Consider the following 26,248-nt stretch of genomic DNA (forward strand, 5'->3'; position numbering starts at 1 on the left):
CTCGATGCAATTTCTGTGTTGTATCGGCAATATAAGGATGTGAAGGGAAAAGTAAGTGGGCTGCGGTGCGTCGGATACAAACTACTGGGCTCGCAGTAGAGACTTACTGAGATGACGGTGGGCCCAGTTGTCATAGATAGGAACGTGTGCTTGATGAACAAAATATTTAATCTCGATGCCATTCCTGTGTTGTATCGGCAATATAAGGTTGTGAAGGGTAAAGTATGTGGGCTGCGGTGCGTCAGATACAATCTACTGGGCTCCCAGGAGAGATTTAATGAGATGACGGTGGGCCTCTTTGTCACAGATGAGAACGTGTGCTTGTTAAACAAATTATTCAATCTTGATGCAATTTAGGTGTTGTATCGGCAATATAAGGTTTGAAGGGTAAAGTAAGTGGGCTGCGGTGAGTCGGATAGAAGCTACTGGTCTCCCAGGAGAGATTTAATGATATGACGGTGGCATAGTTGTCACACATGTGAACGTGTGCTTGATGAACAAAATATTTAATCTCCATGCAATTTCTGTGTTGTATTGACAATATAAGGATGTGAAGGGAAAAGTAAGTGGGCTGCGGTGCGTCGGATACAAGCTACTGGGCTCCCAGGAGAGATTTAATGAGATGAAGGTGTGCTCAGTTGTCACAGATGGGAACTAGTGTTTGATGAACAAAATATCTAATCTCGATGGAATTTCTGAGTTGTATGGCAATATAAGGATGTGAAGGGAAAAGTAAGTGGGCTGCGGTGCGTCGGATACAAGCTACTGGGCTCCCAGGTGAGATTTAATGAGATGACGGTGGGCCCAGTTGTCACAGATAGGCACGTGTGCTTGATGAACAAAATATTTAATGTCCATGCAATTTCTGTGATGTATCGGCAATATAAGGTTGTGAAGGGTAAAGTAAGTGGGCTGCGGTGCGTCGGATACAAGCTACTGGTCCCCCAGGATAGATTTAATGAGATGACGGTGGGCCTAGTTGTCACAGATGCGAAGGTGTGCTTGATGAATAAAATATTTAATCGCGATGCAATTTCTGTGTTGTATCGGCAATATAAGCTTTGAAGGGTAAAGTAAGTGGGCTGCGGTGCGTCGGTTTACAATCTACTGGTCTCCCAGGTGAGATATAATGAGATGACGGTCGCCCTAGTTGTCAGAGATGATAACGTGTGATTGATGAACAAAATATTTAATCTGGATGCAATTTCTGTGTTGTATCGGCAATATAAGGTTGTGAAGTGTAAAGTAAGTGGGCTGCGGTGCGTCGGTTACAAGCTACAGGGCTCCCAGGAGAGATTTAATGAGATGAAGGTTTGCCCAGTTGTCACAGATGTGAACGAGAGCTTGATGAACAAAATATTTAATCTCGATGCAATGTCTGTGTTGTATCGGCAATATAAGGATGTGAAGGGAAAAGTAAGTGGGCTGCGCTGCGTCGGATACAAGCTACTGGGCTCCCAGATGAGATTTAATGAGATGACGGTGGACCCAGTTGTCACAGATAGGCACGTGTGCTTGATGAACAAAATATTTAATCTATATGCAATTTCTGTGCTGTATCGGCAATATAAAGTTGTGAAGGGTAAAGTAAATGGGCTGCGGTACGTCGGATACAAGCTACTGTGCTCCCAGGAGAGATTTAATGAGATGACGGTGGGCCCAGTTGACACAGATGTGCACGTGTGCTTGATGAACAAAATATTTAATCTCGACGTAATATCTGTGTGTATCGGCAATATAAGGTTGTGAAGGGTTAAGTTAGTGGGCTGCGGTGCGTCAGATAGAAGCTACTCGTCTCCGAGGAGAGATTTAATGAGATGACAGTGGGCCCAGTTGTTAGAGATGTGAACGTGTGCTTGATGAACAAAATATTTAATCCGATGCAATTTCTGTGTTGTGTCGGCAATATAAGGTAGTGAAGGGTAAAGTAAGTGGGCTGCGGCGCGTCGGATACAAGCTACTGGGCTCCCAGGAGAGATTTAATGAGATGAAGGTGGGCCCAGTTGTGACGGATGTGAACTAGTGCTTGATGAACAAAATATTTAATCTCGATGCAATTTCTGTATTGTAACGGCAATATAAGGACGTGAAGGGAAAAGTAAGTGGGCTGCGGTGCGTCGGATACATGCTACAGTGCTCCCAGGTGAGATTTAATGAGATGACGGTGGGCCCAGTTGTCACAAATAGGCACGTGTGCTTGATGAAAAAATATTTCATCTCGATGCAATTTCTGTGTTGTATCGGCAATATAAGGTTATGAAGGGTAAAGTAAGTTTGCTTCGGTGCGTCGGATACAAGCTACTGGGCTCCCAGGAGAGATTTAATGAGATGAAGGTGTGCTCAGTTCTCACAGATGGGAACTAGTGTTTGATGAACAAAATATCTAATCTCGATGGAATTTCTGAGTTGTATGGCAATATAAGGATGTGAAGGGAAAAGTAAGTGGGCTGCGGTGCGTCGGATACAAGCTACTGGGCTCCCAGGTGAGATTTAATGAGATGACGGTGGGCCCAGTTGTCACAGATAGGCACGTGTGCTTGATGAACAAAATATTTAATGTCCATGCAATTTCTGTGATGTATCGGCAATATAAGGTTGTGAAGGGTAAAGTAAGTGGGCTGCGGTGCGTCGGATACAAGCTACTGGTCCCCCAGGACACATTTAATGAAATGACTGTGGGCCTAATTGTCACAATTGAGAACGGGTGCTTGATGAACAAAATATTTAATCTCGATGCAATTTCTGTGTTGTATCGGCAATATAAGGTTTGAAGGGTAAAGTAAGTGGGCTGCGTTGAGTCGGATAGAAGCTACTGGGCTCCCAGGAGAGATTTAGTGAGATGACGGTGGGCCCAGTTGACACAGATGTGCACGTGTGCTTGATGAACAAAATATTTAATCTCGATGCAATGTCTGTATTGCATCGGCAATATAAGGTTGTGAAGGGTAAAGTAAGTGGGCTGCGTTGCGTCGGATACAGGCTACTGGTCTCCCAGGAGAGATGTAATGAGTTGATGGTGGCCTTAGTTGTCACAGATGAGAACGTGTGATTGATGAACAAAATATTCAATCTCGATGCAATTTCTGTTTTGTATCGGCAATGTAAGGTTTGAAGGGTAAAGTAAGTGGGCTGCGGTCTGTCGTATAGAACCTACTGGGCTCCCAGGAGAGATTTAATGAGATGATGCTGGACCCAGTTGCCACAGATGTGCACGTGTGCTTGATGAAGAAAATATTTAATCTCGATGCAATTTCTGTGTTGTATCGGCAATATAAGATTTGAAGGGTAAAGTAAATGGCTGCGGTGCGTCGGATAGAAGCTACTGGGCTCGCAGGAGAGATTTAATGAGATGACAGTGGGCCCAGTTGTCACAGATGTGAACGTGTGCTTGATGAACAAAATATTTAATCTCGATGCAATTTCTGTGTTGTATCGGCAAAATAAGGTTGTGAAGGGTAAAGTAAGTGGGCTGCGGTGCGTCGGATACAAGCTACTGGGCTCCCAGGAGAGATTTAATGAGATGACGTTGGGCCCAGTTGCCACAGATGTGCACGTGTGCTTGATGAAGAAAATATTTAATCTCGATGCAATTTCTGTGTTGTATCGGCAATATAAGGTTGTGAAGGGTAAAGTAAGAGGGTTGCGTTGCGTCGGATACAAGCTACTGGGCTCCCAGGAGAGATTTAATGAGATAAAGGTGGGCCCTGTTGTCACAGATGTGAACGAGTGCTTGATGAACAAAATATTTAATCTCGATGCAATTTCTGTGTTGTATCGGCAATATAAGGTTGTGAAGGGTAATGTAAGTGGGCTGCGGTTTGTCGGATAGAAGCTACTGGTCTCCCAGGAGAGATTTAATGAGATGACGGTGGGCCTAGTTGTCACAGATGAGAACGTGTGCTTGATCAACAAAATATTTAATCTCGATGCAATTTCTGTGTTGTATCGGAATATAAGGTTTGAAGGGTAAAGTAAGTGGGCTGCGGTGCGTCGGATACAAGCTACTGGGCTCCCAGGAGAGATTTAATGGTATGAAGGTGGACCTAGTTGTCACACATAGGAACGTGTGCTTGATGAACAAAATATTTAATCCCGATGAAATTTCTGTGTTGTATCGCCAATATAAGGTTGTGAAGGGGAAAGTAAGTGGGCTGCGGTGCATCGGATACAAGCTACTGGGCTCCTAGGAGAGATTTAATGGGATGAAGGTAGTCCCAGTTGTCACACATAGGAACGTGTGCTTGATGAACAAAATATTTAATCTCGACGAAATTTCTGTGTTGTATCGGCAACATAATGTTCGAAGGGTCAAGTAAGAGGGCTGGGGTCCGTCGGATAGAAGCTACTGGGCTCCCAGGAGATATTTAATGAGATGACGGTGGGCTCAGTTGCACAGATGTGAACGTGTGCTTGATGAACAAAATATTTAATCTCGATGCAATTTCTGTGTTGTATCGGCAATATAAGGTTGTGAAGGGTAAAGTAAGTGGGCTGCGTTGCGTCGGATACAAGCTACTGGGCTCCCAGGAGAGATTTAATGAGATAAAGGTGGGCCCTGTTGTCACAGATGTGAACGAGTGCTTGATGAACAAAATATTTAATCTCGATGCAATTTCTGTGTTGTATCGGCAATATAACGATGTGAAGGGAAAAGTAAGTGAGCTGCGGTGCGTCGGATAGAAGCTACTGGGCTCCCAGGAGATATTTAATGAGATGACGGTGGGCCTAATTGTCACAGATGAGAACGAGTGCTTGATGAACAAGATATTTAATCTCGATGCAATTTCTGTGTTGTATCGGCAATATAGGGTTTTAAGGGTAAAGTAAGTGGGCTGCGGGGAATCGGATAGAAGCCACTGGGCTCACAGGGGAGATTTAATGAGATGACGGTGCTCCCAGCTGTCACAGATGTGAACGACTGCATGATGAACAAAATATTCAATCTCGATGCAATCTCTGTGTGGTGTCGGCAATATAAGGATGTGAAGGGAAAAGTAAGTGGGCTGCAGTGCGTCGGATACAAGCTACTGGGCTCCCAGGAGAGATTTAATGAGATGACGGTGGACCTAGTTGTGACAGATAGGAACGTGTGCTTTATGAACAAAATATTTAATATCGATGCAATTTCTGTGTTGTATCGGCAATATAAGGTTGTGAAGGGTAAAGTAAGTGGGCTGCGGTGCGTCGGATAGAAGCTACTGGTCTCCCAGGAGAGATTTAATGAGATGACGGTGGGCCTAGTTGTCACAGATGAGAACGTGTGCTTGATGAACAAAATATTTAATCTCGATGCAATTTTTGTGTTGTATCGGCAATATAAGCTTTGAAGGGTAAAGTAAGTGGGCTGCGGTGCGTCAGATACAATCTACTGGTCTCCCAGGTGAGATATAATGAGATGACGGTCGCCCTAGTTGTCAGAGATGATAACGTGTGATTGATGAACAAAATATTTAATCTGGTTGCAATTTCTGTGTTGTATCGGCAATATAAGGTTTGAAGGGTAAAGTAAGTGGGCTGCGGTGCGTCGGATACAAGCTACAGGGCTCCCACGAGAGATTTAATGAGATGAAGGTGGGCCCAGTTGTCACAGACGTGAACGAGTGCTTGATGAACAATATATTTAATCTGGATGCAAATTCTGTGTTGTATCGGCAATATAAGGTTGTGAAGGGTAATGTAAGTGGGCTGCGGTGCGTCGGATAAAAGGTACTGGGCTCCCAGGAGAGATTTAATGTGATGACGGTGGTCCCAGTTGTCACAGATGTGTGCATGATGAACAAAATATTTAATCACGATGCAATATCTGTGTTGTGCCGGCAATATAAGGTTGTGAAGTGTAAAGTAAGTGGGCTGCGGTGCGTCGGTTGCAAGCTACAGGGCTCCCAGGAGAGATTTAATGAGATGAAAGTTGGCCCAGTTGTCACAGATGTGAACGAGTGCTTGATGAACAGAATATTTAATCTCGATGCAATGTCTGTGTTGTATCGGCAATATAAGGATGTGAAGGGAAAAGTAAGTGGGCTGCGGTGCGTCGGATACAAGCTACTGGGCTCCCAGATGAGATTTAATGAGATGACGGTGGGCCCAGTTGTCACGGATAGGCACGTGTGCTTGATGAACAAAATATTTAATCTATATGCAATTTCTGTGCTGTATCGGCAATATAAAGTTGTGAAGGGTAAAGTAAGTGGGCTGCGTTGCGTCGGATACAGGCTACTGGTCTCCCAGGAGAGATGTAATGAGTTGATGGTGGCCTTAGTTGTCACAGATGAGAACGTGTGATTGATGAACAAAATATTCAATCTCGATGCAATTTCTGTTTTGTATCGGCAATATAAGGTTATGAAGGGTAAAGTAAGTGGGCTGTGGTGCGTCGGATAGAAGATACTGATCTCCCAGGACACATTTAATGAAATGACTGTGGGCCTAATTGTCACAAATGAGAACGGGTGCTTGATGAACAAAATATTTAATCTCGATGCAATTTCTGTGTTGTATCGGCAATATAAGGTTTGAAGGGTAAAGTAAGTGGGCTGCGGTGAGTCGGATAGAAGCTACTGGGCTCCCAGGAGAGATTTAGTGAGATGACGGTGGGCCCAGTTGACACAGATGTGCACGTGTGGTTGATGAACAAAATATTTAATCTCGATGCAATGTCTGTATTGCATCGGCAATATAAGGTTGTGAAGGGTAAAGTAAGTGGGCTGCGTTGCGTCGGATACAGGCTACTGGTCTCCCAGGAGAGATGTAATGAGTTGATGGTGGCCTTAGTTGTCACAGATGAGAACGTGTGATTGATGAACAAAATATTCAATCTCGATGCAATATCTGTTTTGTATCGGCAATATAAGGTTTGAAGGGTAAAGTAAGTGGGCTGCGGTCTATCGCATAGAACCTACTGGGCTCCCAGGAGAGATTTAATGAGATGATGCTGGACCCAGTTGTCACAGATGTGAACGTGTGCTTGATGAACAAAATATTTAATCTCGATGCAATTTCTGTGTCGTATCGGCAATATAAGTTTGTTAAGGATAAAGTAAGTGGGCAGCGGTGCGTCGGATAGAAGCTACTGGTCTCCCAGGAGAGATTTAATGAAATGACGGTGGGCATAGTTGTCACACATGTGAACGTGTGCTTGATGAACAAAATATTTAATCTCTATGCAATTTCTGTGTTGTATCGGCAATACAAGGTTGTGAAGGGTAAAGTAAGTGGGCTGCGGTGCGTCAGATACAAGCTACTGGGCTCCGAGGAGAGATTAAATGAGATGAAGGTGGTCCCAGTTGTCACAGATGTGAACGAGTGCTTGATGAACAAAATATTTAATCTCGATGCAATATCTGTGTTGTATCGGCAATATAACGATGTGAAGGGAAAAGTAAGTGGGCTGCGGTGCGTCGGATACAAGCTACTGGGCTCCCAGGAGAGATTTAATGAGTTGACGGTGGGCCCAGTTGTGACAGATAGGAACATGTTCTTGATGAACAAAATATTTAATCTCGATGCAATTTCTGTGTTGTATCGGCAATATAAGGTTGTGAAGGATAAAGTAAGTGGCCTGCGGTGCGTCGGATAGAAGCTACTGGTCTCCCAGGAGATATTTAATGAGATGACGGTTGGCCCAGATGTCACAGATGTGAACGTGTGCTTGATGAACAAAATATTTAATCTCTATGCAATTTCTGTGTTGTATCGGCAATATAAGGTTGTGAAGGGTAAAGTAAGTGGCCTGCGGTGCGTCGGATAGAAGCTACTGGTCTCCCAGGAGATATTTAATGAGATGACGGTGGGCCCAGTTGTCACAGATGTGAACGAGTGCTTGATGAACAAAATATTTAATCTCGATGCAATATCTGTGTTGTATCGGCAATATAACAATGTGAAGGGAAAAGTAAGTGGGCTGCGGTGCGTCGGATACAAACTACTGGGCTCCCAGGAGAGATTTAATGAGATGTTGGTGGGCCTAGTTGTCACAGATGGGAATGTGTGCTTGATGAACAAAATATTTAATCTCGATGAAATTTCTGTGTTGTATCGGCAATATAAGGTTTGAAGGGTAAAGTAAGTGGGCGGCTGTGCGTCGGATAGAAGCTACTGGTCTCCCTGGAGAGACATAATGAGAAGACGGTTGGCCCAGTTGTCACAGATGTGAACGGATGCTTGATGAATAAAATAATTTATCTCGATGCAATTTCTGTGTTGTATCGGAATATAAGGTTTGAAGGGTAAAGTAAGTGGGCTGCGGTGCGTCGGATACAAGCTACTGGGCTCCCAGGAGAGATTTAATGGTATGAAGGTGGACCTAGTTGTCACACATAGGAACGTGTGCTTGATGAACAAAATATTTAATCCCGATGAAATTTCTGTGTTGTATCGCCAATATAAGGTTGTGAAGGGGAAAGTAAGTGGGCTGCGGTGCATCGGATACAAGCTACTGGGCTCCTAGGAGAGATTTAATGGGATTAAGGTATTCCCAGTTGTCACACATAGGAACGTGTGCTTGATGAACGAAATATTTAATCTCGACGAAATTTCTGTGTTGTATCGGCAACATAATGTTCGAAGGGTCAAGTAAGAGGGCTGGGGTCCGTCGGATAGAAGCTACTGGGCTCCCAGGAGATATTTAATGAGATGACGGTGGGCTCAGTTGCACAGATGTGAACGTGTACTTGATGAACAAAATATTTAATCTCGATGCAATTTCTGTGTTGTATCGGCAATATAAGGTTGTGAAGGGTAAAGTAAGTGGGCTGCGTTGCGTCGGATACAAGCTACTGGGCTCCCAGGAGAGATTTAATGAGATAAAGGTGGGCCTTGTTGTCACAGATGTGAACGAGTGCTTGATGAACAAAATATTTAATCTCGATGCAATTTCTGTGTTGTATCGGCAATATAACGATGTGAAGGGAAAAGTAAGTGAGCTGCGGTGCGTCGGATAGAAGCTACTGGGCTCCCAAGAGAGATATAATGAGAAGACGGTGGGCCCAGTTGCCTCAGATGTGAACGGATGCTTGATGAACAAAATAATTAATCTCTATGCAATTTCTGTGTTGTATCGGCAATATAAGGTTGTGAAGTCTAAAGTAAGAGGGCTGTGGTGCGTCTGATAGAAGCTACTGGTCTCCCAGGAGAGATTTAATGAGGTGACGGTGGGCCTAATTGTCACAGATGAGAACGAGTGCTTGATGAACAAGATATTTAATCTCGATGCAATTTCTGTGTTGTATCGGCAATATAGGGTTTTAAGGGTAAAGTAAGTGGGCTGCGGAGAATCGGATAGAAGCCACTGGGCTCACAGGGGAGATTTAATGAGATGACGGTGGGCCCAGATGTCACAGATGTGAACGACTGCATGATGAACAAAATATTCAATCTCGATGCAATTTCTGTGTGGTGTCGGCAATATAAGGATGTGAAGGGAAAAGTAAGTGGGCTGCGGTGCGTCGGATACAAGCTACTGGGCTCCCAAGAGAGATTTAATGAGATGACGGTGGACCTAGTTGTGACAGATAGGAACGTGTGCTTTATGAACAAAATAATTAATATCGATGCAATTTCTGTGTTGTATCGGCAATATAAGGTTGTGAAGGGTAAAGTAAGTGGGCTGCGGTGCGTCGGATAGAAGCTACTGGTCTCCCAGGAGAGATTTAATGAGATGACGGTGGGCCTAGTTGTCACAGATGAGAACGTGTGCTTGATGAACAAAATATTTAATCTCGATGCAATTTCTGTGTTGTATCGGCAATATAAGGTTTGAAGGGTAAAGTAAGTGGGCTGTGGTGCGTCGCATAGAAGCTACTGGGCCCCCAAGAGAGATATAATGAGATGACGGTGGGCCCATTTGTCACAGATGTGAACGTGAGCTTGATGAACAAAATAATTTATCTCGATGCAATTTCTGTGTTCTATCGGCAGTATAAGGTTGTGAAGGTTAAAGTAAGTGGGCTGTGGTGCGCCGGATAGAACCTACTGGTCTCCCAGGAGAGATTTAATGAGATGTCGGTGGGCCTAGTTGTCACAGATGAGAACGAGTGCTTGATGAACAAAATATTTAATCTCGATGCAATGTCTGTGTTGTATCGGCAATATAAGGATGTGAAGGGAAAAGTAAGTGGGCTGCGGTGCGTCGGATACATGCTACTGGTCTCCCAGGATAGATTTCATGAGATGACGGTGGGCCTAGTTGTCACAGATGCGAAGGTGTGCTTGATGAACAAAATATTTAATCTCGATGCAATTTTTGTGTTGTATCGGCAATATAAGCTTTGAAGGGTAAAGTAAGTGGGCTGCGGTGCGTCGGATACAAGCTACTGGTCTCCCAGGTGAGATATAATGAGATGACGGTCGCCCTAGTTGGCAGAGATGATAACGTTTGATTGATGAACAAAATATTTAATCTGGTTGCAATTTCTGTGTTGTATCGGCAATATAAGGTTTGAAGGGTAAAGTAAGCGGGCTGCGGTGCGTCGGATACAAGCTACAGGGCTCCCAGGAGAGATTTAATGAGATGAAGGTGGGCCCAGTTGTCACATACGTGAACGAGTGCTTGATGAACAATATATTTAATCTGGATGCAAATTCTGTGTTGTATCGGCAATATAAGGTTGTGAAGGGTAAAGTAAGTGGGCTGCGGTGCGTCGGATAAAAGGTACTGGGCTCCCAGGAGAGATTTAATGTGATGACGGTGGTCCCAGTTGTCACAGATGTGTGCATGATGAACAAAATATTTAATCACGATGCAATATCTGTGTTGTGCCGGCAATATAAGGTTGTGAAGTGTAAAGTAAGTGGGCTGCGGTGCGTCGGTTACAAGCTACAGGGCTCCCAGGAGAGATTTAATGAGATAAAAGTTGGCCCAGTTGTCACAGATGTGAACGAGTGCTTGATGAACAAAATATTTAATCTCGATGCAATGTCTGTGTTGTATCGGCAATATAAGGATGTGAAGGGAAAAGTAAGTGGGCTGCGGTGCGTCGGATACAAGCTACTGGTCTCCCAGGATAGATTTAATGAGATGACGGTGGGCCTAGTTGTCACAGATGCGAAGGTGTGCTTGATGAACAAAATATTCAATCTCGATGCAATTTCTGTTTTGTATCGGCAATATAAGGTTATGAAGGGTAAAGTAAGTGGGCTGCGGTGCGTCGGATAGAAGATACTGGTCTCCCAGGACACATTTAATGAAATGACTGTGGGCCTAATTGTCACAAATGAGAACGGGTGCTTGATGAACAAAATATTTAATCTCGATGCAATTTCTGTGTTGTATCGGCAATATAAGGTTTGAAGGGTAAAGTAAGTGGGCTGCGGTGAGTCGGATAGAAGCTACTGGGCTCCCAGGAGAGATTTAGTGAGATGACGGTGGGCCCAGTTGACACAGATGTGCACGTGTGGTTGATGAACAAAATATTTAATCTCGATGCAATGTCTGCATTGCATCGGCAATATAAGGATGTGAAGGGTAAAGTAAGTGGGCTGCGTTGCGTCGGATACAGACTACTGGTCTCCCAGGAGAGATGTAATGAGTTGATGGTGGCCTTAGTTGTCACAGATGAGAACGTGTGATTGATGAACAAAATATTCAATCTCGATGCAATATCTGTTTTGTATCGGCAATATAAGGTTTGAAGGGTAAAGTAAGTGGGCTGCGGTCTATCGCTTAGAACCTACTGGGCTCCCAGGAGAGATTTAATGAGATGATGCTGGACCCAGTTGTCACAGATGTGAACGTGTGCTTGATGAACAAAATAATTTATCTCGATGCAATTTCTGTGTTCTATCGGCAGTATAAGGTTGTGAAGGTTAAAGTAAGTGGGCTGTGGTGCGCCGGATAGAACCTACTGGTCTCCCAGGAGAGATTTAATGAGATGTCGGTGGGCCTAGTTGTCACAGATGAGAACGAGTGCTTGATGAACAAAATATTTAATCTCGATGCAATGTCTGTGTTGTATCGGCAATATAAGGATGTGAAGGGAAAAGTAAGTGGGCTGCGGTGCGTCGGATACAAGCTACTGGTCTCCCAGGATAGATTTAATGAGATGACGGTGGGCCTAGTTGTCACAGATGCGAAGGTGTGCTTGATGAACAAAATATTTAATCTCGATGCAATTTTTGTGTTGTATCGGCAATATAAGCTTTGAAGGGTAAAGTAAGTGGGCTGCGGTGCGTCGGATACAAGCTACTGGTCTCCCAGGTGAGATATAATGAGATGACGGTCGCCCTAGTTGTCAGAGATGATAACGTTTGATTGATGAACAAAATATTTAATCTGGTTGCAATTTCTGTGTTGTATCGGCAATATAAGGTTTGAAGGGTAAAGTAAGCGGGCTGCGGTGCGTCGGATACAAGCTACAGGGCTCCCAGGAGAGATATAATGAGATGAAGGTGGGCCCAGTTGTCACATACGTGAACGAGTGCTTGATGAACAATATATTTAATCTGGATGCAAATTCTGTGTTGTATCGGCAATATAAGGTTGTGAAGGGTAAAGTAAGTGGGCTGCGGCGCGTCGGATACAAGCTACTGGGCTCCCAGGTGAGATTTAATGAGATGAAGGTGGGCCCAGTTGTGACGGATGTGAACTAGTGCTTGATGAACAAAATATTTAATCTCGATGCAATTTCTGTATTGTAACGGCAATATAAGGACGTGAAGGGAAAAGTAAGTGGGCTGCGGTGCGTCGGATACAAGCTACAGTGCTCCCAGGTGAGATTTAATGAGATGACGGTGGGCCCAGTTGTCACAAATAGGCACGTGTGCTTGATGAGCAAAATATTTCATCTCGATGCAATTTCTGTGTTGTATCGGCAATATAAGGTTATGAAGGGTAAAGTAAGTTTGCTTCGGTGCGTCGGATACAAGCTACTGGGCTCCCAGGAGAGATTTAATGAGATGAAGGTGTGCTCAGTTCTCACAGATAGGAACTAGTGTTTGATGAACAAAATATCTAATCTCGATGGAATTTCTGAGTTGTATGGCAATATAAGGATGTGAAGGGAAAAGTAAGTGGGCTGCGGTGCGTCGGATACAAGCTACTGGGCTCCCAGGTGAGATTTAATGAGATGACGGTGGGCCCAGTTGTCACAGATAGGCACGTGTGCTTGATGAACAAAATATTTAATGTCCATGCAATTTCTGTGATGTATCGGCAATATAAGGTTGTGAAGGGTAAAGTAAGTGGGCTGCGGTGCGTCGGATACAAGCTACTGGTCCCCCAGGACACATTTAATGAAATGACTGTGGGCCTAATTGTCACAAATGAGAACGGGTGCTTGATGAACAAAATATTTAATCTCGATGCAATTTCTGTGTTGTATCGGCAATATAAGGTTTGAAGGGTAAAGTAAGTGGGCTGCGGTGAGTCGGATAGAAGCTACTGAGCTCCCAGGAGAGATTTAGTGAGATGACGGTGGGCCCAGTTGACACAGATGTGCACGTGTGCTTGATGAACAAAATATTTAATCTCGATGCAATGTCTGTATTGCATCGGCAATATAAGGTTGTGAAGGGTAAAGTAAGTGGGCTGCGTTGCGTCGGATAGAGGCTACTGGTCTCCCAGGAGAGATGTAATGAGTTGATGGTGGCCTTAGTTGTCACAGATGAGAACGTGTGATTGATGAACAAAATATTCAATCTCGATGCAATTTCTGTTTTGTATCGGCAATATAAGGTTTGAAGGGTAAAGTAAGTGGGCTGCGGTCTGTCGTATAGAACCTACTGGGCTCCCAGGAGAGATTTAATGAGATGATGCTGGACCCAGTTGCCACAGATGTGCACGTGTGCTTGATGAAGAAAATATTTAATCTCGATGCAATTTCTGTGTTGTATCGGCAATATAAGATTTGAAGGGTAAAGTAAATGGCTGCGGTGCGTCGGATAGAAGCTACTGGGCTCGCAGGAGAGATTTAATGAGATGACAGTGGGCCCAGTTGTCACAGATGTGAACGTGTGCTTGATGAACAAAATATTTAATCTCGATGCAATTTCTGTGTTGTATCGGCAAAATAAGGTTGTGAAGGGTAAAGTAAGTGGGCTGCGGTGCGTCGGATACAAGCTACTGGGCTCCCAGGAGAGATTTAATGAGATGACGTTTGGCCCAGTTGCCACAGATGTGCACGTGTGCTTGATGAAGAACATATTTAATCTCGATGCAATTTCTGTGTTGTATCGGCAATATAAGGTTGTGAAGGGTAAAGTAAGAGGGCTGCGTTGCGTCGGATACAAGCTACTGGGCTCCCAGGAGAGATTTAATGAGATAAAGGTGGGCCCTGTTGTCACAGATGTGAACGAGTGCTTGATGAACAAAATATTTAATCTCGATGCAATATCTGTGTTGTATCGGCAATATAAGGTTGTGAAGGGTAATGTAAGTGGGCTGCGGTTTGTCGGATAGAAGCTACTGGTCTCCCAGGAGAGATTTAATGAGATGACGGTGGGCCTAGTTGTCACAGATGAGAACGTGTGCTTGATCAACAAAATATTTAATCTCGATGCAATTTCTGTGTTGTATCGGAATATAAGGTTTGAAGGGTAAAGTAAGTGGGCTGCGGTGCGTCGGATACAAGCTACTGGGCTCCCAGGAGAGATTTAATGGTATGAAGGTGGACCTAGTTGTCACACATAGGAACGTGTGCTTGATGAACAAAATATTTAATCCCGATGAAATTTCTGTGTTGTATCGCCAATATAAGGTTGTGAAGGGGAAAGTAAGTGGGCTGCGGTGCATCGGATACAAGCTACTGGGCTCCTAGGAGAGATTTAATGGAATGAAGGTAGTCCCAGTTGTCACACATAGGAACGTGTGCTTGATGAACAAAATATTTAATCTCGACGAAATTTCTGTGTTGTATCGGCAACATTATGTTCGAAGGGTCAAGTAAGAGGGCTGGGGTCCGTCGGATAGAAGCTACTGGGCTCCCAGGAGATATTTAATGAGATGACGGTGGGCTCAGTTGCACAGATGTGAACGTGTGCTTGATGAACAAAATATTTAATCTCGATGCAATTTCTGTGTTGTATCGGCAATATAAGGTTGTGAAGGGTAAAGTAAGTGGGCTGCGTTGCGTCGGATACAAGCTACTGGGCTCCCAGGAGAGATTTAATGAGATAAAGGTGGGCCCTGTTGTCACAGATGTGAACGAGTGCTTGATGAACAAAATATTTAATCTCGATGCAATTTCTGTGTTGTATCGGCAATATAACGATGTGAAGGGAAAAGTAAGTGAGCTGCGGTGCGTCGGATAGAAGCTACTGGGCTCCCAGGAGATATTTAATGAGATGACGGTGGGCCTAATTGTCACAGATGAGAACGAGTGCTTGATGAACAAGATATTTAATCTCGATGCAATTTCTGTGTTGTATCGGCAATATAGGGTTTTAAGGGTAAAGTAAGTGGGCTGCGGGGAATCGGATAGAAGCCACTGGGCTCACAGGGGAGATTTAATGAGATGACGGTGCGCCCAGCTGTCACAGATGTGAACGACTGCATGATGAACAAAATATTCAATCTCGATGCAATTTCTGTGTGGTGTCGGCAATATAAGGATGTGAAGGGAAAAGTAAGTGGGCTGCGGTGCGTCGGATACAAGCTACTGGGCTCCCAGGAGAGATTTAATGAGATGACGGTGGACCTAGTTGTGACAGATAGGAACGTGTGCTTTATGAACAAAATATTTAATATCGATGCAATTTCTGTGTTGTATCGGCAATATAAGGTTGTGAAGGGTAAAGTAAGTGGGCTGCGGTGCGTCGGATAGAAGCTACTGGTCTCCCAGGAGAGATTTAATGAGATGACGGTGGGCCTAGTTGTCACAGATGAGAACGTGTGCTAGATGAACAAAATATTTAATCTCGATGCAATTTTTGTGTTGTATCGGCAATATAAGCTTTGAAGGGTAAAGTAAGTGGGCTGCGGTGCGTCAGATACAATCTACTGGTCTCCCAGGTGAGATATAATGAGATGACGGTCGCCCTAGTTGTCAGAGATGATAACGTGTGATTGATGAACAAAATATTTAATCTGGTTGCAATTTCTGTGTTGTATCGGCAATATAAGGTTTGAAGGGTAAAGTAAGTGGGCTGCGGTGCGTCGGATACAAGCTACAGGGCTCCCACGAGAGATTTAATGAGATGAAGGTGGGCCCAGTTGTCACAGACGTGAACGAGTGCTTGATGAACAATATATTTAATCTGGATGCAAATTCTGTGTTGTATCGGCAATATAAGGTTGTGAAGGGTAATGTAAGTGGGCTGCGGTGCGTCGGATAAAAGGTACTGGGCTCCCAGGAGAGATTTAATGTGATGACGGTGGTCCCAGTTGTCACAGATGTGTGCATGATGAACAAAATATTTAATCACGATGCAATATCTGTGTTGTGCCGGCAATATAAGGTTGTGAAGTGTAAAGTAAGTGGGCTGCGGTGCGTCGGTTACAAGCTACAGGGCTCCCAGGAGAGATTTAATGAGATGAAAGTTGGCCCAGTTGTCACAGATGTGAACGAGAGCTTGATGAACAAAATATTTTATCTCGATGCAATGTCTGTGTTGTATCGGCAATATAAGGATGTGAAGGGAAAAGTAAGTGGGCTGCGGTGCGTCGGATACAAGCTACTGGGCTCCCAGATGTGATTTAATGAGATGACGGTGGGCCCAGTTGTCACGGATAGGCACGTGTGCTTGATGAACAAAATATTTAATCTATATGCAATTTCTGTGCTGTATCGGCAATATAAAGTTGTGAAGGGTAAAGTAAATGGGCTGCGTTGCGTCGGATACAGGCTACTGGTCTCCCAGGAGAGATGTAATGAGTTGATGGTGGCCTTAGTTGTCACAGATGAGAACGTGTGATTGATGAACAAAATATTCAATCTCGATGCAATTTCTGTTTTGTATCGGCAATATAAGGTTATGAAGGGTAAAGTAAGTGGGCTGCGGTGCGTCGGATAGAAGATACTGATCTCCCAGGACACATTTAATGAAATGACTGTGGGCCTAATTGTCACAAATGAGAACGGGTGCTTGATGAACAAAATATTTAATCTCGATGCAATTTCTGTGTTGTATCAGCAATATAAGGTTTGAAGGGTAAAGTAAGTGGGCTGCGGTGAGTCGGATAGAAGCTACTGGGCTCCCAGGAGAGATTTAGTGAGATGACGGTGGGCCCAGTTGACACAGATGTGCACGTGTGGTTGATGAACAAAATATTTAATCTCGATGCAATGTCTGTATTGCATCGGCAATATAAGGTTGTGTAGGGTAAAGTAAGTGGGCTGCGTTGCGTCGGATACAGGCTACTGGTCTCCCAGGAGAGATGTAATGAGTTGATGGTGGCCTTAGTTGTCACAGATGAGAACGTGTGATTGATGAACAAAATATTCAATCTCGATGCAATATCTGTTTTGTATCGGCAATATAAGGTTTGAAGGGTAAAGTAAGTGGGCTGCGGTCTATCGCATAGAACCTACTGGGCTCCCAGGAGAGATTTAATGAGATGATGCTGGACCCAGTTGTCACAGATGTGAACGTGTGCTTGATGAACAAAATATTTAATCTCGATGCAATTTCTGTGTCGTATCGGCAATATAAGTTTGTTAAGGATAAAGTAAGTGGGCAGCGGTGCGTCGGATAGAAGCTACTGGTCTCCCAGGAGAGATTTAATGAAATGACGGTGGGCATAGTTGTCACACATGTGAACGTGTGCTTGATGAACAAGATATTTAATCTCGATGCAATTACTGTGTTGTATCGGCAATACAAGGTTGTGAAGGGTAAAGTAAGTGGGCTGCGGTGCGTCAGATACAAGATACTGGGCTCCGAGGAGAGATTAAATGAGATGAAGGTGGGCCCAGTTGTCACAGATGTGAACGAGTGCTTGATGAACAAAATATTTAATCTCGATGCAATATCTGTGTTGTATCGGCAATATAACGATGTGAAGGGAAAAGTAAGTGGGCTGCGGTGCGTCGGATACAAGCTACTGGGCTCCCAGGAGAGATTTAATGAGATGACGGTGGGCCCAGTTGTGACAGATAGGGACATGTTCTTGATGAACAAAATATTTAATCTCGATGCAATTTCTGTGTTGTATCGGCAATATAAGGTTGTGAAGGATAAAGTAAGTGGCCTGCGGTTCGTCGGATAGAAGCTACTGGTCTCCCAGGAGATATTTAATGAGATGACGGTTGGCCCAGATGTCACAGATGTGAACGTGTGCTTGATGAACAAAATATTTAATCTCTATGCAATTTCTGTGTTGTATCGGCAATATAAGGTTGTGAAGGGTAAAGTAAGTGGCCTGCGGTGCGTCGGATAGAAGCTACTGGTCTCCCAGGAGATATTTAATGAGATGACGGTGGGCCCAGTTGTCACAGATGTGAACGAGTGCTTGATGAACAAAATATTTAATCTCGATGCAATATCTGTGTTGTATCGGCAATATAACAATGTGAAGGGAAAAGTAAGTGGGCTGCGGTGCGTCGGATACAAGCTACTGGGCTCCCAGGAGAGATTTAATGAGATGTTGGTGGGCCTAGTTGTCACAGATGGGAATGTGTGCTTGATGAACAAAATATTTAATCTCGATGAAATTTCTGTGTTGTATCGGCAATATAAGGTTTGAAGGGTAAAGTAAGTGGGCGGCTGTGCGTCGGATAGAAGCTACTGGTCTCCCTGGAGAGACATAATGAGAAGACGGTTGGCCCAGTTGTCACAGATGTGAACGGATGCTTGATGAATAAAATAATTTATCTCGATGCAATTTCTGTGTTGTATCGGAATATAAGGTTTGAAGGGTAAAGTAAGTGGGCTGCGGTGCGTCGGATACAAGCTACTGGGCTCCCAGGAGAGATTTAATGGTATGAAGGTGGACCTAGTTGTCACACATAGGAACGTGTGCTTGATGAACAAAATATTTAATCCCGATGAAATTTCTGTGTTGTATCGCCAATATAAGGTTGTGAAGGGGAAAGTAAGTGGGCTGCGGTGCATCGGATACAAGCTACTGGGCTCCTAGGAGATATTTAATGGGATTAAGGTATTCCCAGTTGTCACACATAGGAACGTGTGCTTGATGAACAAAATATTTAATCTCGACGAAATTTCTGTGTTTTATCGGCAACATAATGTTCGAAGGGTCAAGTAAGAGGGCTGGGGTCCGTCGGATAGAAGCTACTGGGCTACCAGGAGATATTTAATGAGATGACGGTGGGCTCAGTTGCACAGATGTGAACGTGTACTTGATGAACAAAATATTTAATCTCGATGCAATTTCTGTATTGTATCGGCAATATAAGGTTGTGAAGGGTAAAGTAAGTGGGCTGCGTTGCGTCGGATACAAGCTACTGGGCTCCCAGGAGAGTTTTAATGAGATAAAGGTGGGCCTTGTTGTCACAGATGTGAACGAGTGCTTGATGAACAAAATATTTAATCTCGATGCAATTTCTGTGTTGTATCGGCAATATAACGATGTGAAGGGAAAAGTAAGTGAGCTGCGGTGCGTCGGATAGAAGCTACTGGGCTCCCAAGAGAGATATAATGAGAAGACGGTGGGCCCAGTTGCCACATATGTGAACGGATGCTTGATGAACAAAATAATTAATCTCTATGCAATTTCTGTGTTGTATCGGCAATATAAGGTTGTGAAGTCTAAAGTAAGAGGGCTGTGGTGCGTCTGATAGAAGCTACTGGTCTCCCAGGAGAGATTTAATGAGGTGACGGTGGGCCTAATTGTCACAGATGAGAACGAGTGCTTGATGAACAAGATATTTAATCTCGATGCAATTTCTGTGTTGTATCGGCAATATAGGGTTTTAAGGGTAAAGTAAGTGGGCTGCGGAGAATCGGATAGAAGCCACTGGGCTCACAGGGGAGATTTAATGAGATGACGGTGGGCCCAGATGTCACAGATGTGAACGACTGCATGATGAACAAAATATTCAATCTCGATGCAATTTCTGTGTGGTGTCGGCAATATAAGGATGTGAAGGGAAAAGTAAGTGGGCTGCGGTGCGTCGGATACAAGCTACTGGGCTCCCAGGAGAGATTTAATGAGATGACGGTGGACCTAGTTGTGACAGATAGGAACGTGTGCTTTATGAACAAAATATTTAATATCGATGCAATTTCTGTGTTGTATCGGCAATATAAGGTTGTGAAGGGTAAAGTAAGTGGGCTGCGGTGCGTCGGATAGAAGCTACTGGTCTCCCAGGAGAGATTTAATGAGATGACGGTGGGCCTAGTTGTCACAGATGAGAACGTGTGCTTGATGAACAAAATATTTAATCTCGATGCAATTTCTGTGTTGTATCGGCAATATAAGGTTTGAAGGGTAAAGTAAGTGGGCTGTGGTGCGTCGCATAGAAGCTACTGGGCTCCCAAGAGAGATATAATGAGAAGACGGTGGGCCCATTTGTCACAGATGTGAACGTGAGCTTGATGAACAAAATAATTTATCTCGATGCAATTTCTGTGTTCTATCGGCAGTATAAGGTTGTGAAGGTTAAAGTAAGTGGGCTGTGGTGCGCCAGATAGAACCTACTGGTCTCCCAGGAGAGATTTAATGAGATGTCGGTGGGCCTAGTTGTCACAGATGAGAACGAGTGCTTGATGAACAAAATATTTAATCTCGATGCAATGTCTGTGTTGTATCGGCAATATAAGGATGTGAAGGGAAAAGTAAGTGGGCTGCGGTGCGTCGGATACAAGCTTCTGGTCTCCCAGGATAGATTTAATGAGATGACGGTGGGCCTAGTTGTCACAGATGCGAAGGTGTGCTTGATGAACAAAATATTTAATCTCGATGCAATTTTTGTGTTGTATCGGCAATATAAGCTTTGAAGGGTAAAGTAAGTGGGCTGCGGTGCGTCGGATACAAGCTACTGGTCTCCCAGGTGAGATATAATGAGATGACGGTCGCCCTAGTTGTCAGAGATGATAACGTTTGATTGATGAACAAAATATTTAATCTGGTTGCAATTTCTGTGTTGTATCGGCAATATAAGGTTTGAAGGGTAAAGTAAGCGGGCTGCGGTGCGTCGGATACAAGCTACAGGGCTCCCAGGAGAGATTTAATGAGATGAAGGTGGGCCCAGTTGTCACATACGTGAACGAGTGCTTGATGAACAATATATTTAATCTGGATGCAAATTCTGTGTTGTATCGGCAATATAAGGTTGTGAAGGGTAAAGTAAGTGGGCTGCGGTGCGTCGGATAAAAGGTACTGGGCTCCCAGGAGAGATTTAATGTGATGACGGTGGTCCCAGTTGTCACAGATGTGTGCATGATGAACAAAATATTTAATCACGATGCAATATCTGTGTTGTGCCGGCAATATAAGGTTGTGAAGTGTAAAGTAAGTGGGCTGCGGTGCGTCGGTTACAAGCTACAGGGCTCCCAGGAGAGATTTAATGAGATGAAAGTTGGCCCAGTTATCACAGATGTGAACGAGTGCTTGATGAACAAAATATTTAATCTCGATGCAATGTCTGTGTTGTATCGGCAATATAAGGATGTGAAGGGAAAAGTAAGTGGGCTGCGGTGCGTCGGATACAAGCTACTGGTCTCCCAGGATAGATTTAATGAGATGACGGTGGGCCTAGTTGTCACAGATGCGAAGGTGTGCTTGATGAACAAAATATTCAATCTCGATGCAATTTCTGTTTTGTATCAGCAATATAAGGTTATGAAGGGTAAAGTAAGTGGGCTGCGGTGCGTCGGATAGAAGATACTGGTCTCCCAGGACACATTTAATGAAATGACTGTGGGCCTAATTGTCACAAATGAGAACGGGTGCTTGATGAACAAAATATTTAATCTCGATGCAATTTCTGTGTTGTATCGGCAATATAAGGTTTGAAGGGTAAAGTAAGTGGGCTGCGGTGAGTCGGATAGAAGCTACTGGGCTCCCAGGAGAGATTTAGTGAGATGACGGTGGGCCCAGTTGGCACAGATGTGCACGTGTGGTTGATGAACAAAATATTTAATCTCGATGCAATGTCTGTATTGCATCGGCAATATAAGGATGTGAAGGGTAAAGTAAGTGGGCTGCGTTGCGTCGGATACAGGCTACTGGTCTCCCAGGAGAGATGTAATGAGTTGATGGTGGCCTTAGTTGTCACAGATGAGAACGTGTGATTGATGAACAAAATATTCAATCTCGATGCATTATCTGTTTTGTATCGGCAATATAAGGTTTGAAGGGTAAAGTAAGTGGGCTGCGGTCTATCGCATAGAACCTACTGGGCTCCCAGGAGAGATTTAATGAGATGATGCTGGACCCAGTTGTCACAGATGTGAACGTGTGCTTGATGAACAAAATAATTTATCTCGATGCAATTTCTGTGTTCTATCGGCAGTATAAGGTTGTGAAGGTTAAAGTAAGTGGGCTGTGGTGCGCCGGATAGAACCTACTGGTCTCCCAGGAGAGATTTAATGAGATGTCGGTGGGCCTAGTTGTCACAGATGAGAACGAGTGCTTGATGAACAAAATATTTAACCTCGATGCAATGTCTGTGTTGTATCGGCAATATAAGGATGTGAAGGGAAAAGTAAGTGGGCTGCGGTGCGTCGGATACAAGCTACTGGTCTCCCAGGATAGATTTAATGAGATGACGGTGGGCCTAGTTGTCACAGATGCGAAGGTGTGCTTGATGAACAAAATATTTAATCTCGATGCAATTTTTGTGTTGTATCGGCAATGTAAGCTTTGAAGGGTAAAGTAAGTGGGCTGCGGTGCGTCGGATACAAGCTACTGGTCTCCCAGGTGAGATATAATGAGATGACGGTCGCCCTAGTTGTCAGAGATGATAACGTTTGATTGATGAACAAAATATTTAATCTGGTTGCAATTTCTGTGTTGTATCGGCAATATAAGGTTTGAAGGGTAAAGTAAGCGGGCTGCGGTGCGTCGGATACAAGCTACAGGGCTCCCAGGAGAGATTTAATGAGATGAAGGTGGGCCCAGTTGTCACATACGTGAACGAGTGCTTGATGAACAATATATTTAATCTGGATGCAAATTCTGTGTTGTATCGGCAATATAAGGTTGTGAAGGGTAAAGTAAGTGGGCTGCGGTGCGTCGGATAAAAGGTACTGGGCTCCCAGGAGAGATTTAATGTGATGACGGTGGTCCCAGTTGTCACAGATGTGTGCATGATGAACAAAATATTTAATCACGATGCAATATCTGTGTTGTGCCGGCAATATAAGGTTGTGAAGTGTAAAGTAAGTGGGCTGCGGTGCGTCGGATACAAGCTACAGGGCTCCCAGGAGAGATTTAATGAGATAAAAGTTGGCCCAGTTGTCACAGATGTGAACGAGTGCTTGATGAACAAAATATTTAATCTCGATGCAATGTCTGTGTTGTATCGGCAATATAAGGATGTGAAGGGAAAAGTAAGTGGGCTGCGGTGCGTCGGATACAAGCTACTGGTCTCCCAGGATAGATTTAATGAGATGACGGTGGGCCTAGTTGTCACAGATGCGAAGGTGTGCTTGATGAACAAAATATTCAATCTCGATGCAATTTCTGTTTTGTATCGGCAATATAAGGTTATGAAGGGTAAAGTAAGTGGGCTGCGGTGCGTCGGATAGAAGATACTGGTCTCCCAGGACACATTTAATGAAATGACTGTGGGCCTAATTGTCACAAATGAGAACGGGTGCTTGATGAACAAAATATTTAATCTCGATGCAATTTCTGTGTTGTATCGGCAATATAAGGTTTGAAGGGTAAAGTAAGTGGGCTGCGGTGAGTCGGATAGAAGCTACTGGGCTCCCAGGAGAGATTTAGTGAGATGACGGTGGGCCCAGTTGACACAGATGTGCACGTGTGGTTGATGAACAAAATATTTAATCTCGATGCAATGTCTGTATTGCATCGGCAATATAAGGATGTGAAGGGTAAAGTAAGTGGGCTGCGTTGCGTCGGATACAGGCTACTGGTCTCCCAGGAGAGATGTAATGAGTTGATGGTGGCCTTAGTTGTCACAGATGAGAACGTGTGATTGATGAACAAAATATTCAATCTCGATGCAATATCTGTTTTGTATCGGCAATATAAGGTTTGAAGGGTAAAGTAAGTGGGCTGCGGTCTATCGCATAGAACCTACTGGGCTCCCAGGAGAGATTTAATGAGATGATGCTGGATCAGTTGTCACAGATGTGAACGTGTGCTTGATGAACAAAATATTTAATCTCGATGCAATTTCTGTGTCGTATCGGCAATATAAGTTTGTTAAGGATAAAGTAAGTGGGCTGCGGTGCGTCGGATAGAAGCTACTGGTCTCCCAGGAGAGATTTAATGAAATGACGGTGGGCATAGTTGTCACACATGTGAACGTGTGCTTGATGAACAAGATATTTAATCTCGATGCAATATCTGTGTTGTATCGGCAATATAACGATGTGAAGGGAAAAGTAAGTGGGCTGCGGTGCGTCGGATACAAGCTACTGGGCTCCCAGGAGACATTTAATGAGATGACGGTGGGCCCAGTTGTGACAGATAGGAACATGTGCTTGATGAACAAAATATTTAATCTCGATGCAATTTCTGTGTTGTATCGGCAATATAAGGTTGTGAAGGATAAAGTAAGTGGCCTGCGGTGCGTCGGATAGAAGCTACTGGTCTCCCAGGAGATATTTAAAGAGATGACGGTTGGCCCAGAAGTCACAGATGTGAACGTGTGCTTGATGAACAAAATATTTAATCTCTATGCAATTTCTGTGTTTTATCGGCAATATAAGGTTGTGAAGGGTAAAGTAAGTGGCCTGCGGTGCGTCGGATAGAAGCTACTGGTCTCCCAGGAGATATTTAATGAGATGACGGTGGGCCCAGTTGTCACAGATGTGAACGAGTGCTTGATGAACAAAATAATTAATCTCGATGCAATATCTGTGTTGTATCGGCAATATAACAATGTGAAGGGAAAAGTAAGTGGGCTGCGGTGCGTCGGATACAAGCTACTGGGCTCCCAGGAGAGATTTAATGAGATGACGGTGGGCCCAGTTGTGACAGATAGGAACGTGTGCTTTATGAACAAAATATTTAATATCGATGCAATTTCTGTGTTGTATCGGCAACATAAGGTTGTGAAGGGTACTGTATGTGGGCTGCGGTGCGTCGGATACAAGCTACTGGTCTCCCAGGAGAGATTTAATGAGATGACGGTGGGCCTAGTTGTCACAGATGAGAACGTGTGCTTGATGAACAAAATATTTAATCTCGATGCAATTTCTGTGTTGTATCGGCAATATAAGGTTTGAAGGGTAAAGTAAGTGGGCTGTGGTGCGTCGGATAGAAGCTACTGGTCTCCCAGGAGAGATTTAATGAGATGTCGGTGGGCCTAGTTGTCACAGATGAGAACGAGTGCTTGATGAACAAAATATATAATCTCGATGCAATTTCTGTGTTGTATCGGCAATATAGGGTTCTGAAGGGTAAAGTAAGTGGGCTGCGGAGAATCGGATAGAAACTACTGGGCTCACAGGGGAGATTTAATGAGATGATGGTGGGCCCAGCTGTCACAGATGTGAACGACTGCATGATGAACAAAATATTCAATCTCGATGCAATTTCTGTGTGGTGTCGGCAATATAAGGATGTGAAGGGAAAAGTAAGTGGGCTGCGGTGCGTCGGATACAAGCTACTGGGCTCCTAGGAGAGATTTAATGGGTTGAAGGTGGGCCCAGTTGTCACACATAGGAACGTGTGCTTGATGAACAAAATATTTAATCTCGATGAAATTTCTGTGTTGTATCGGCAGCATAATGTTTGAAGGGTCAAGTAAGAGGGCTGCGGTGCGTCGGATAGAAGCTACTTGGCTCCCAGGAGAGATTTAATGAGATGACGGTGGGCCCAGTTGCACAGATGTGAACGTGTGCTTGATAAACAAAATATTTAATCTCGATGCAATTTCTGTGTTGTATCAGCAATATAAGGTTGTGAAGGGTAAAGTAAGTGGGCTGCGGTGCGTCAGATACAAGCTACTGGGCTCCGAGGAGAGATTTAATGAGATGAAGGTGGGCCCAGTTGTCACAGATGTGAACGAGTGCTTGATGAACAAAATATTTAATCTCGATGCAATATCTGTGTTGTATCGGCAATATAACGATGTGAAGGGAAAAGTAAGTGGTCTGCGGTGCGTCGGATACAAGCTACTGGGCTCCCAGGAGAGATTTAATGAGATGACGGTGGGCCCAGTTGTGACAGATAGGAACATGTGCTTGATGAACAAAATATTTAATCTCGATGCAA

The sequence above is a fragment of the Schistocerca nitens genome, chromosome 8, assembly GCF_023898315.1.
Source record: "Schistocerca nitens isolate TAMUIC-IGC-003100 chromosome 8, iqSchNite1.1, whole genome shotgun sequence".
NCBI lineage: Eukaryota > Metazoa > Arthropoda > Insecta > Orthoptera > Acrididae > Schistocerca > Schistocerca nitens.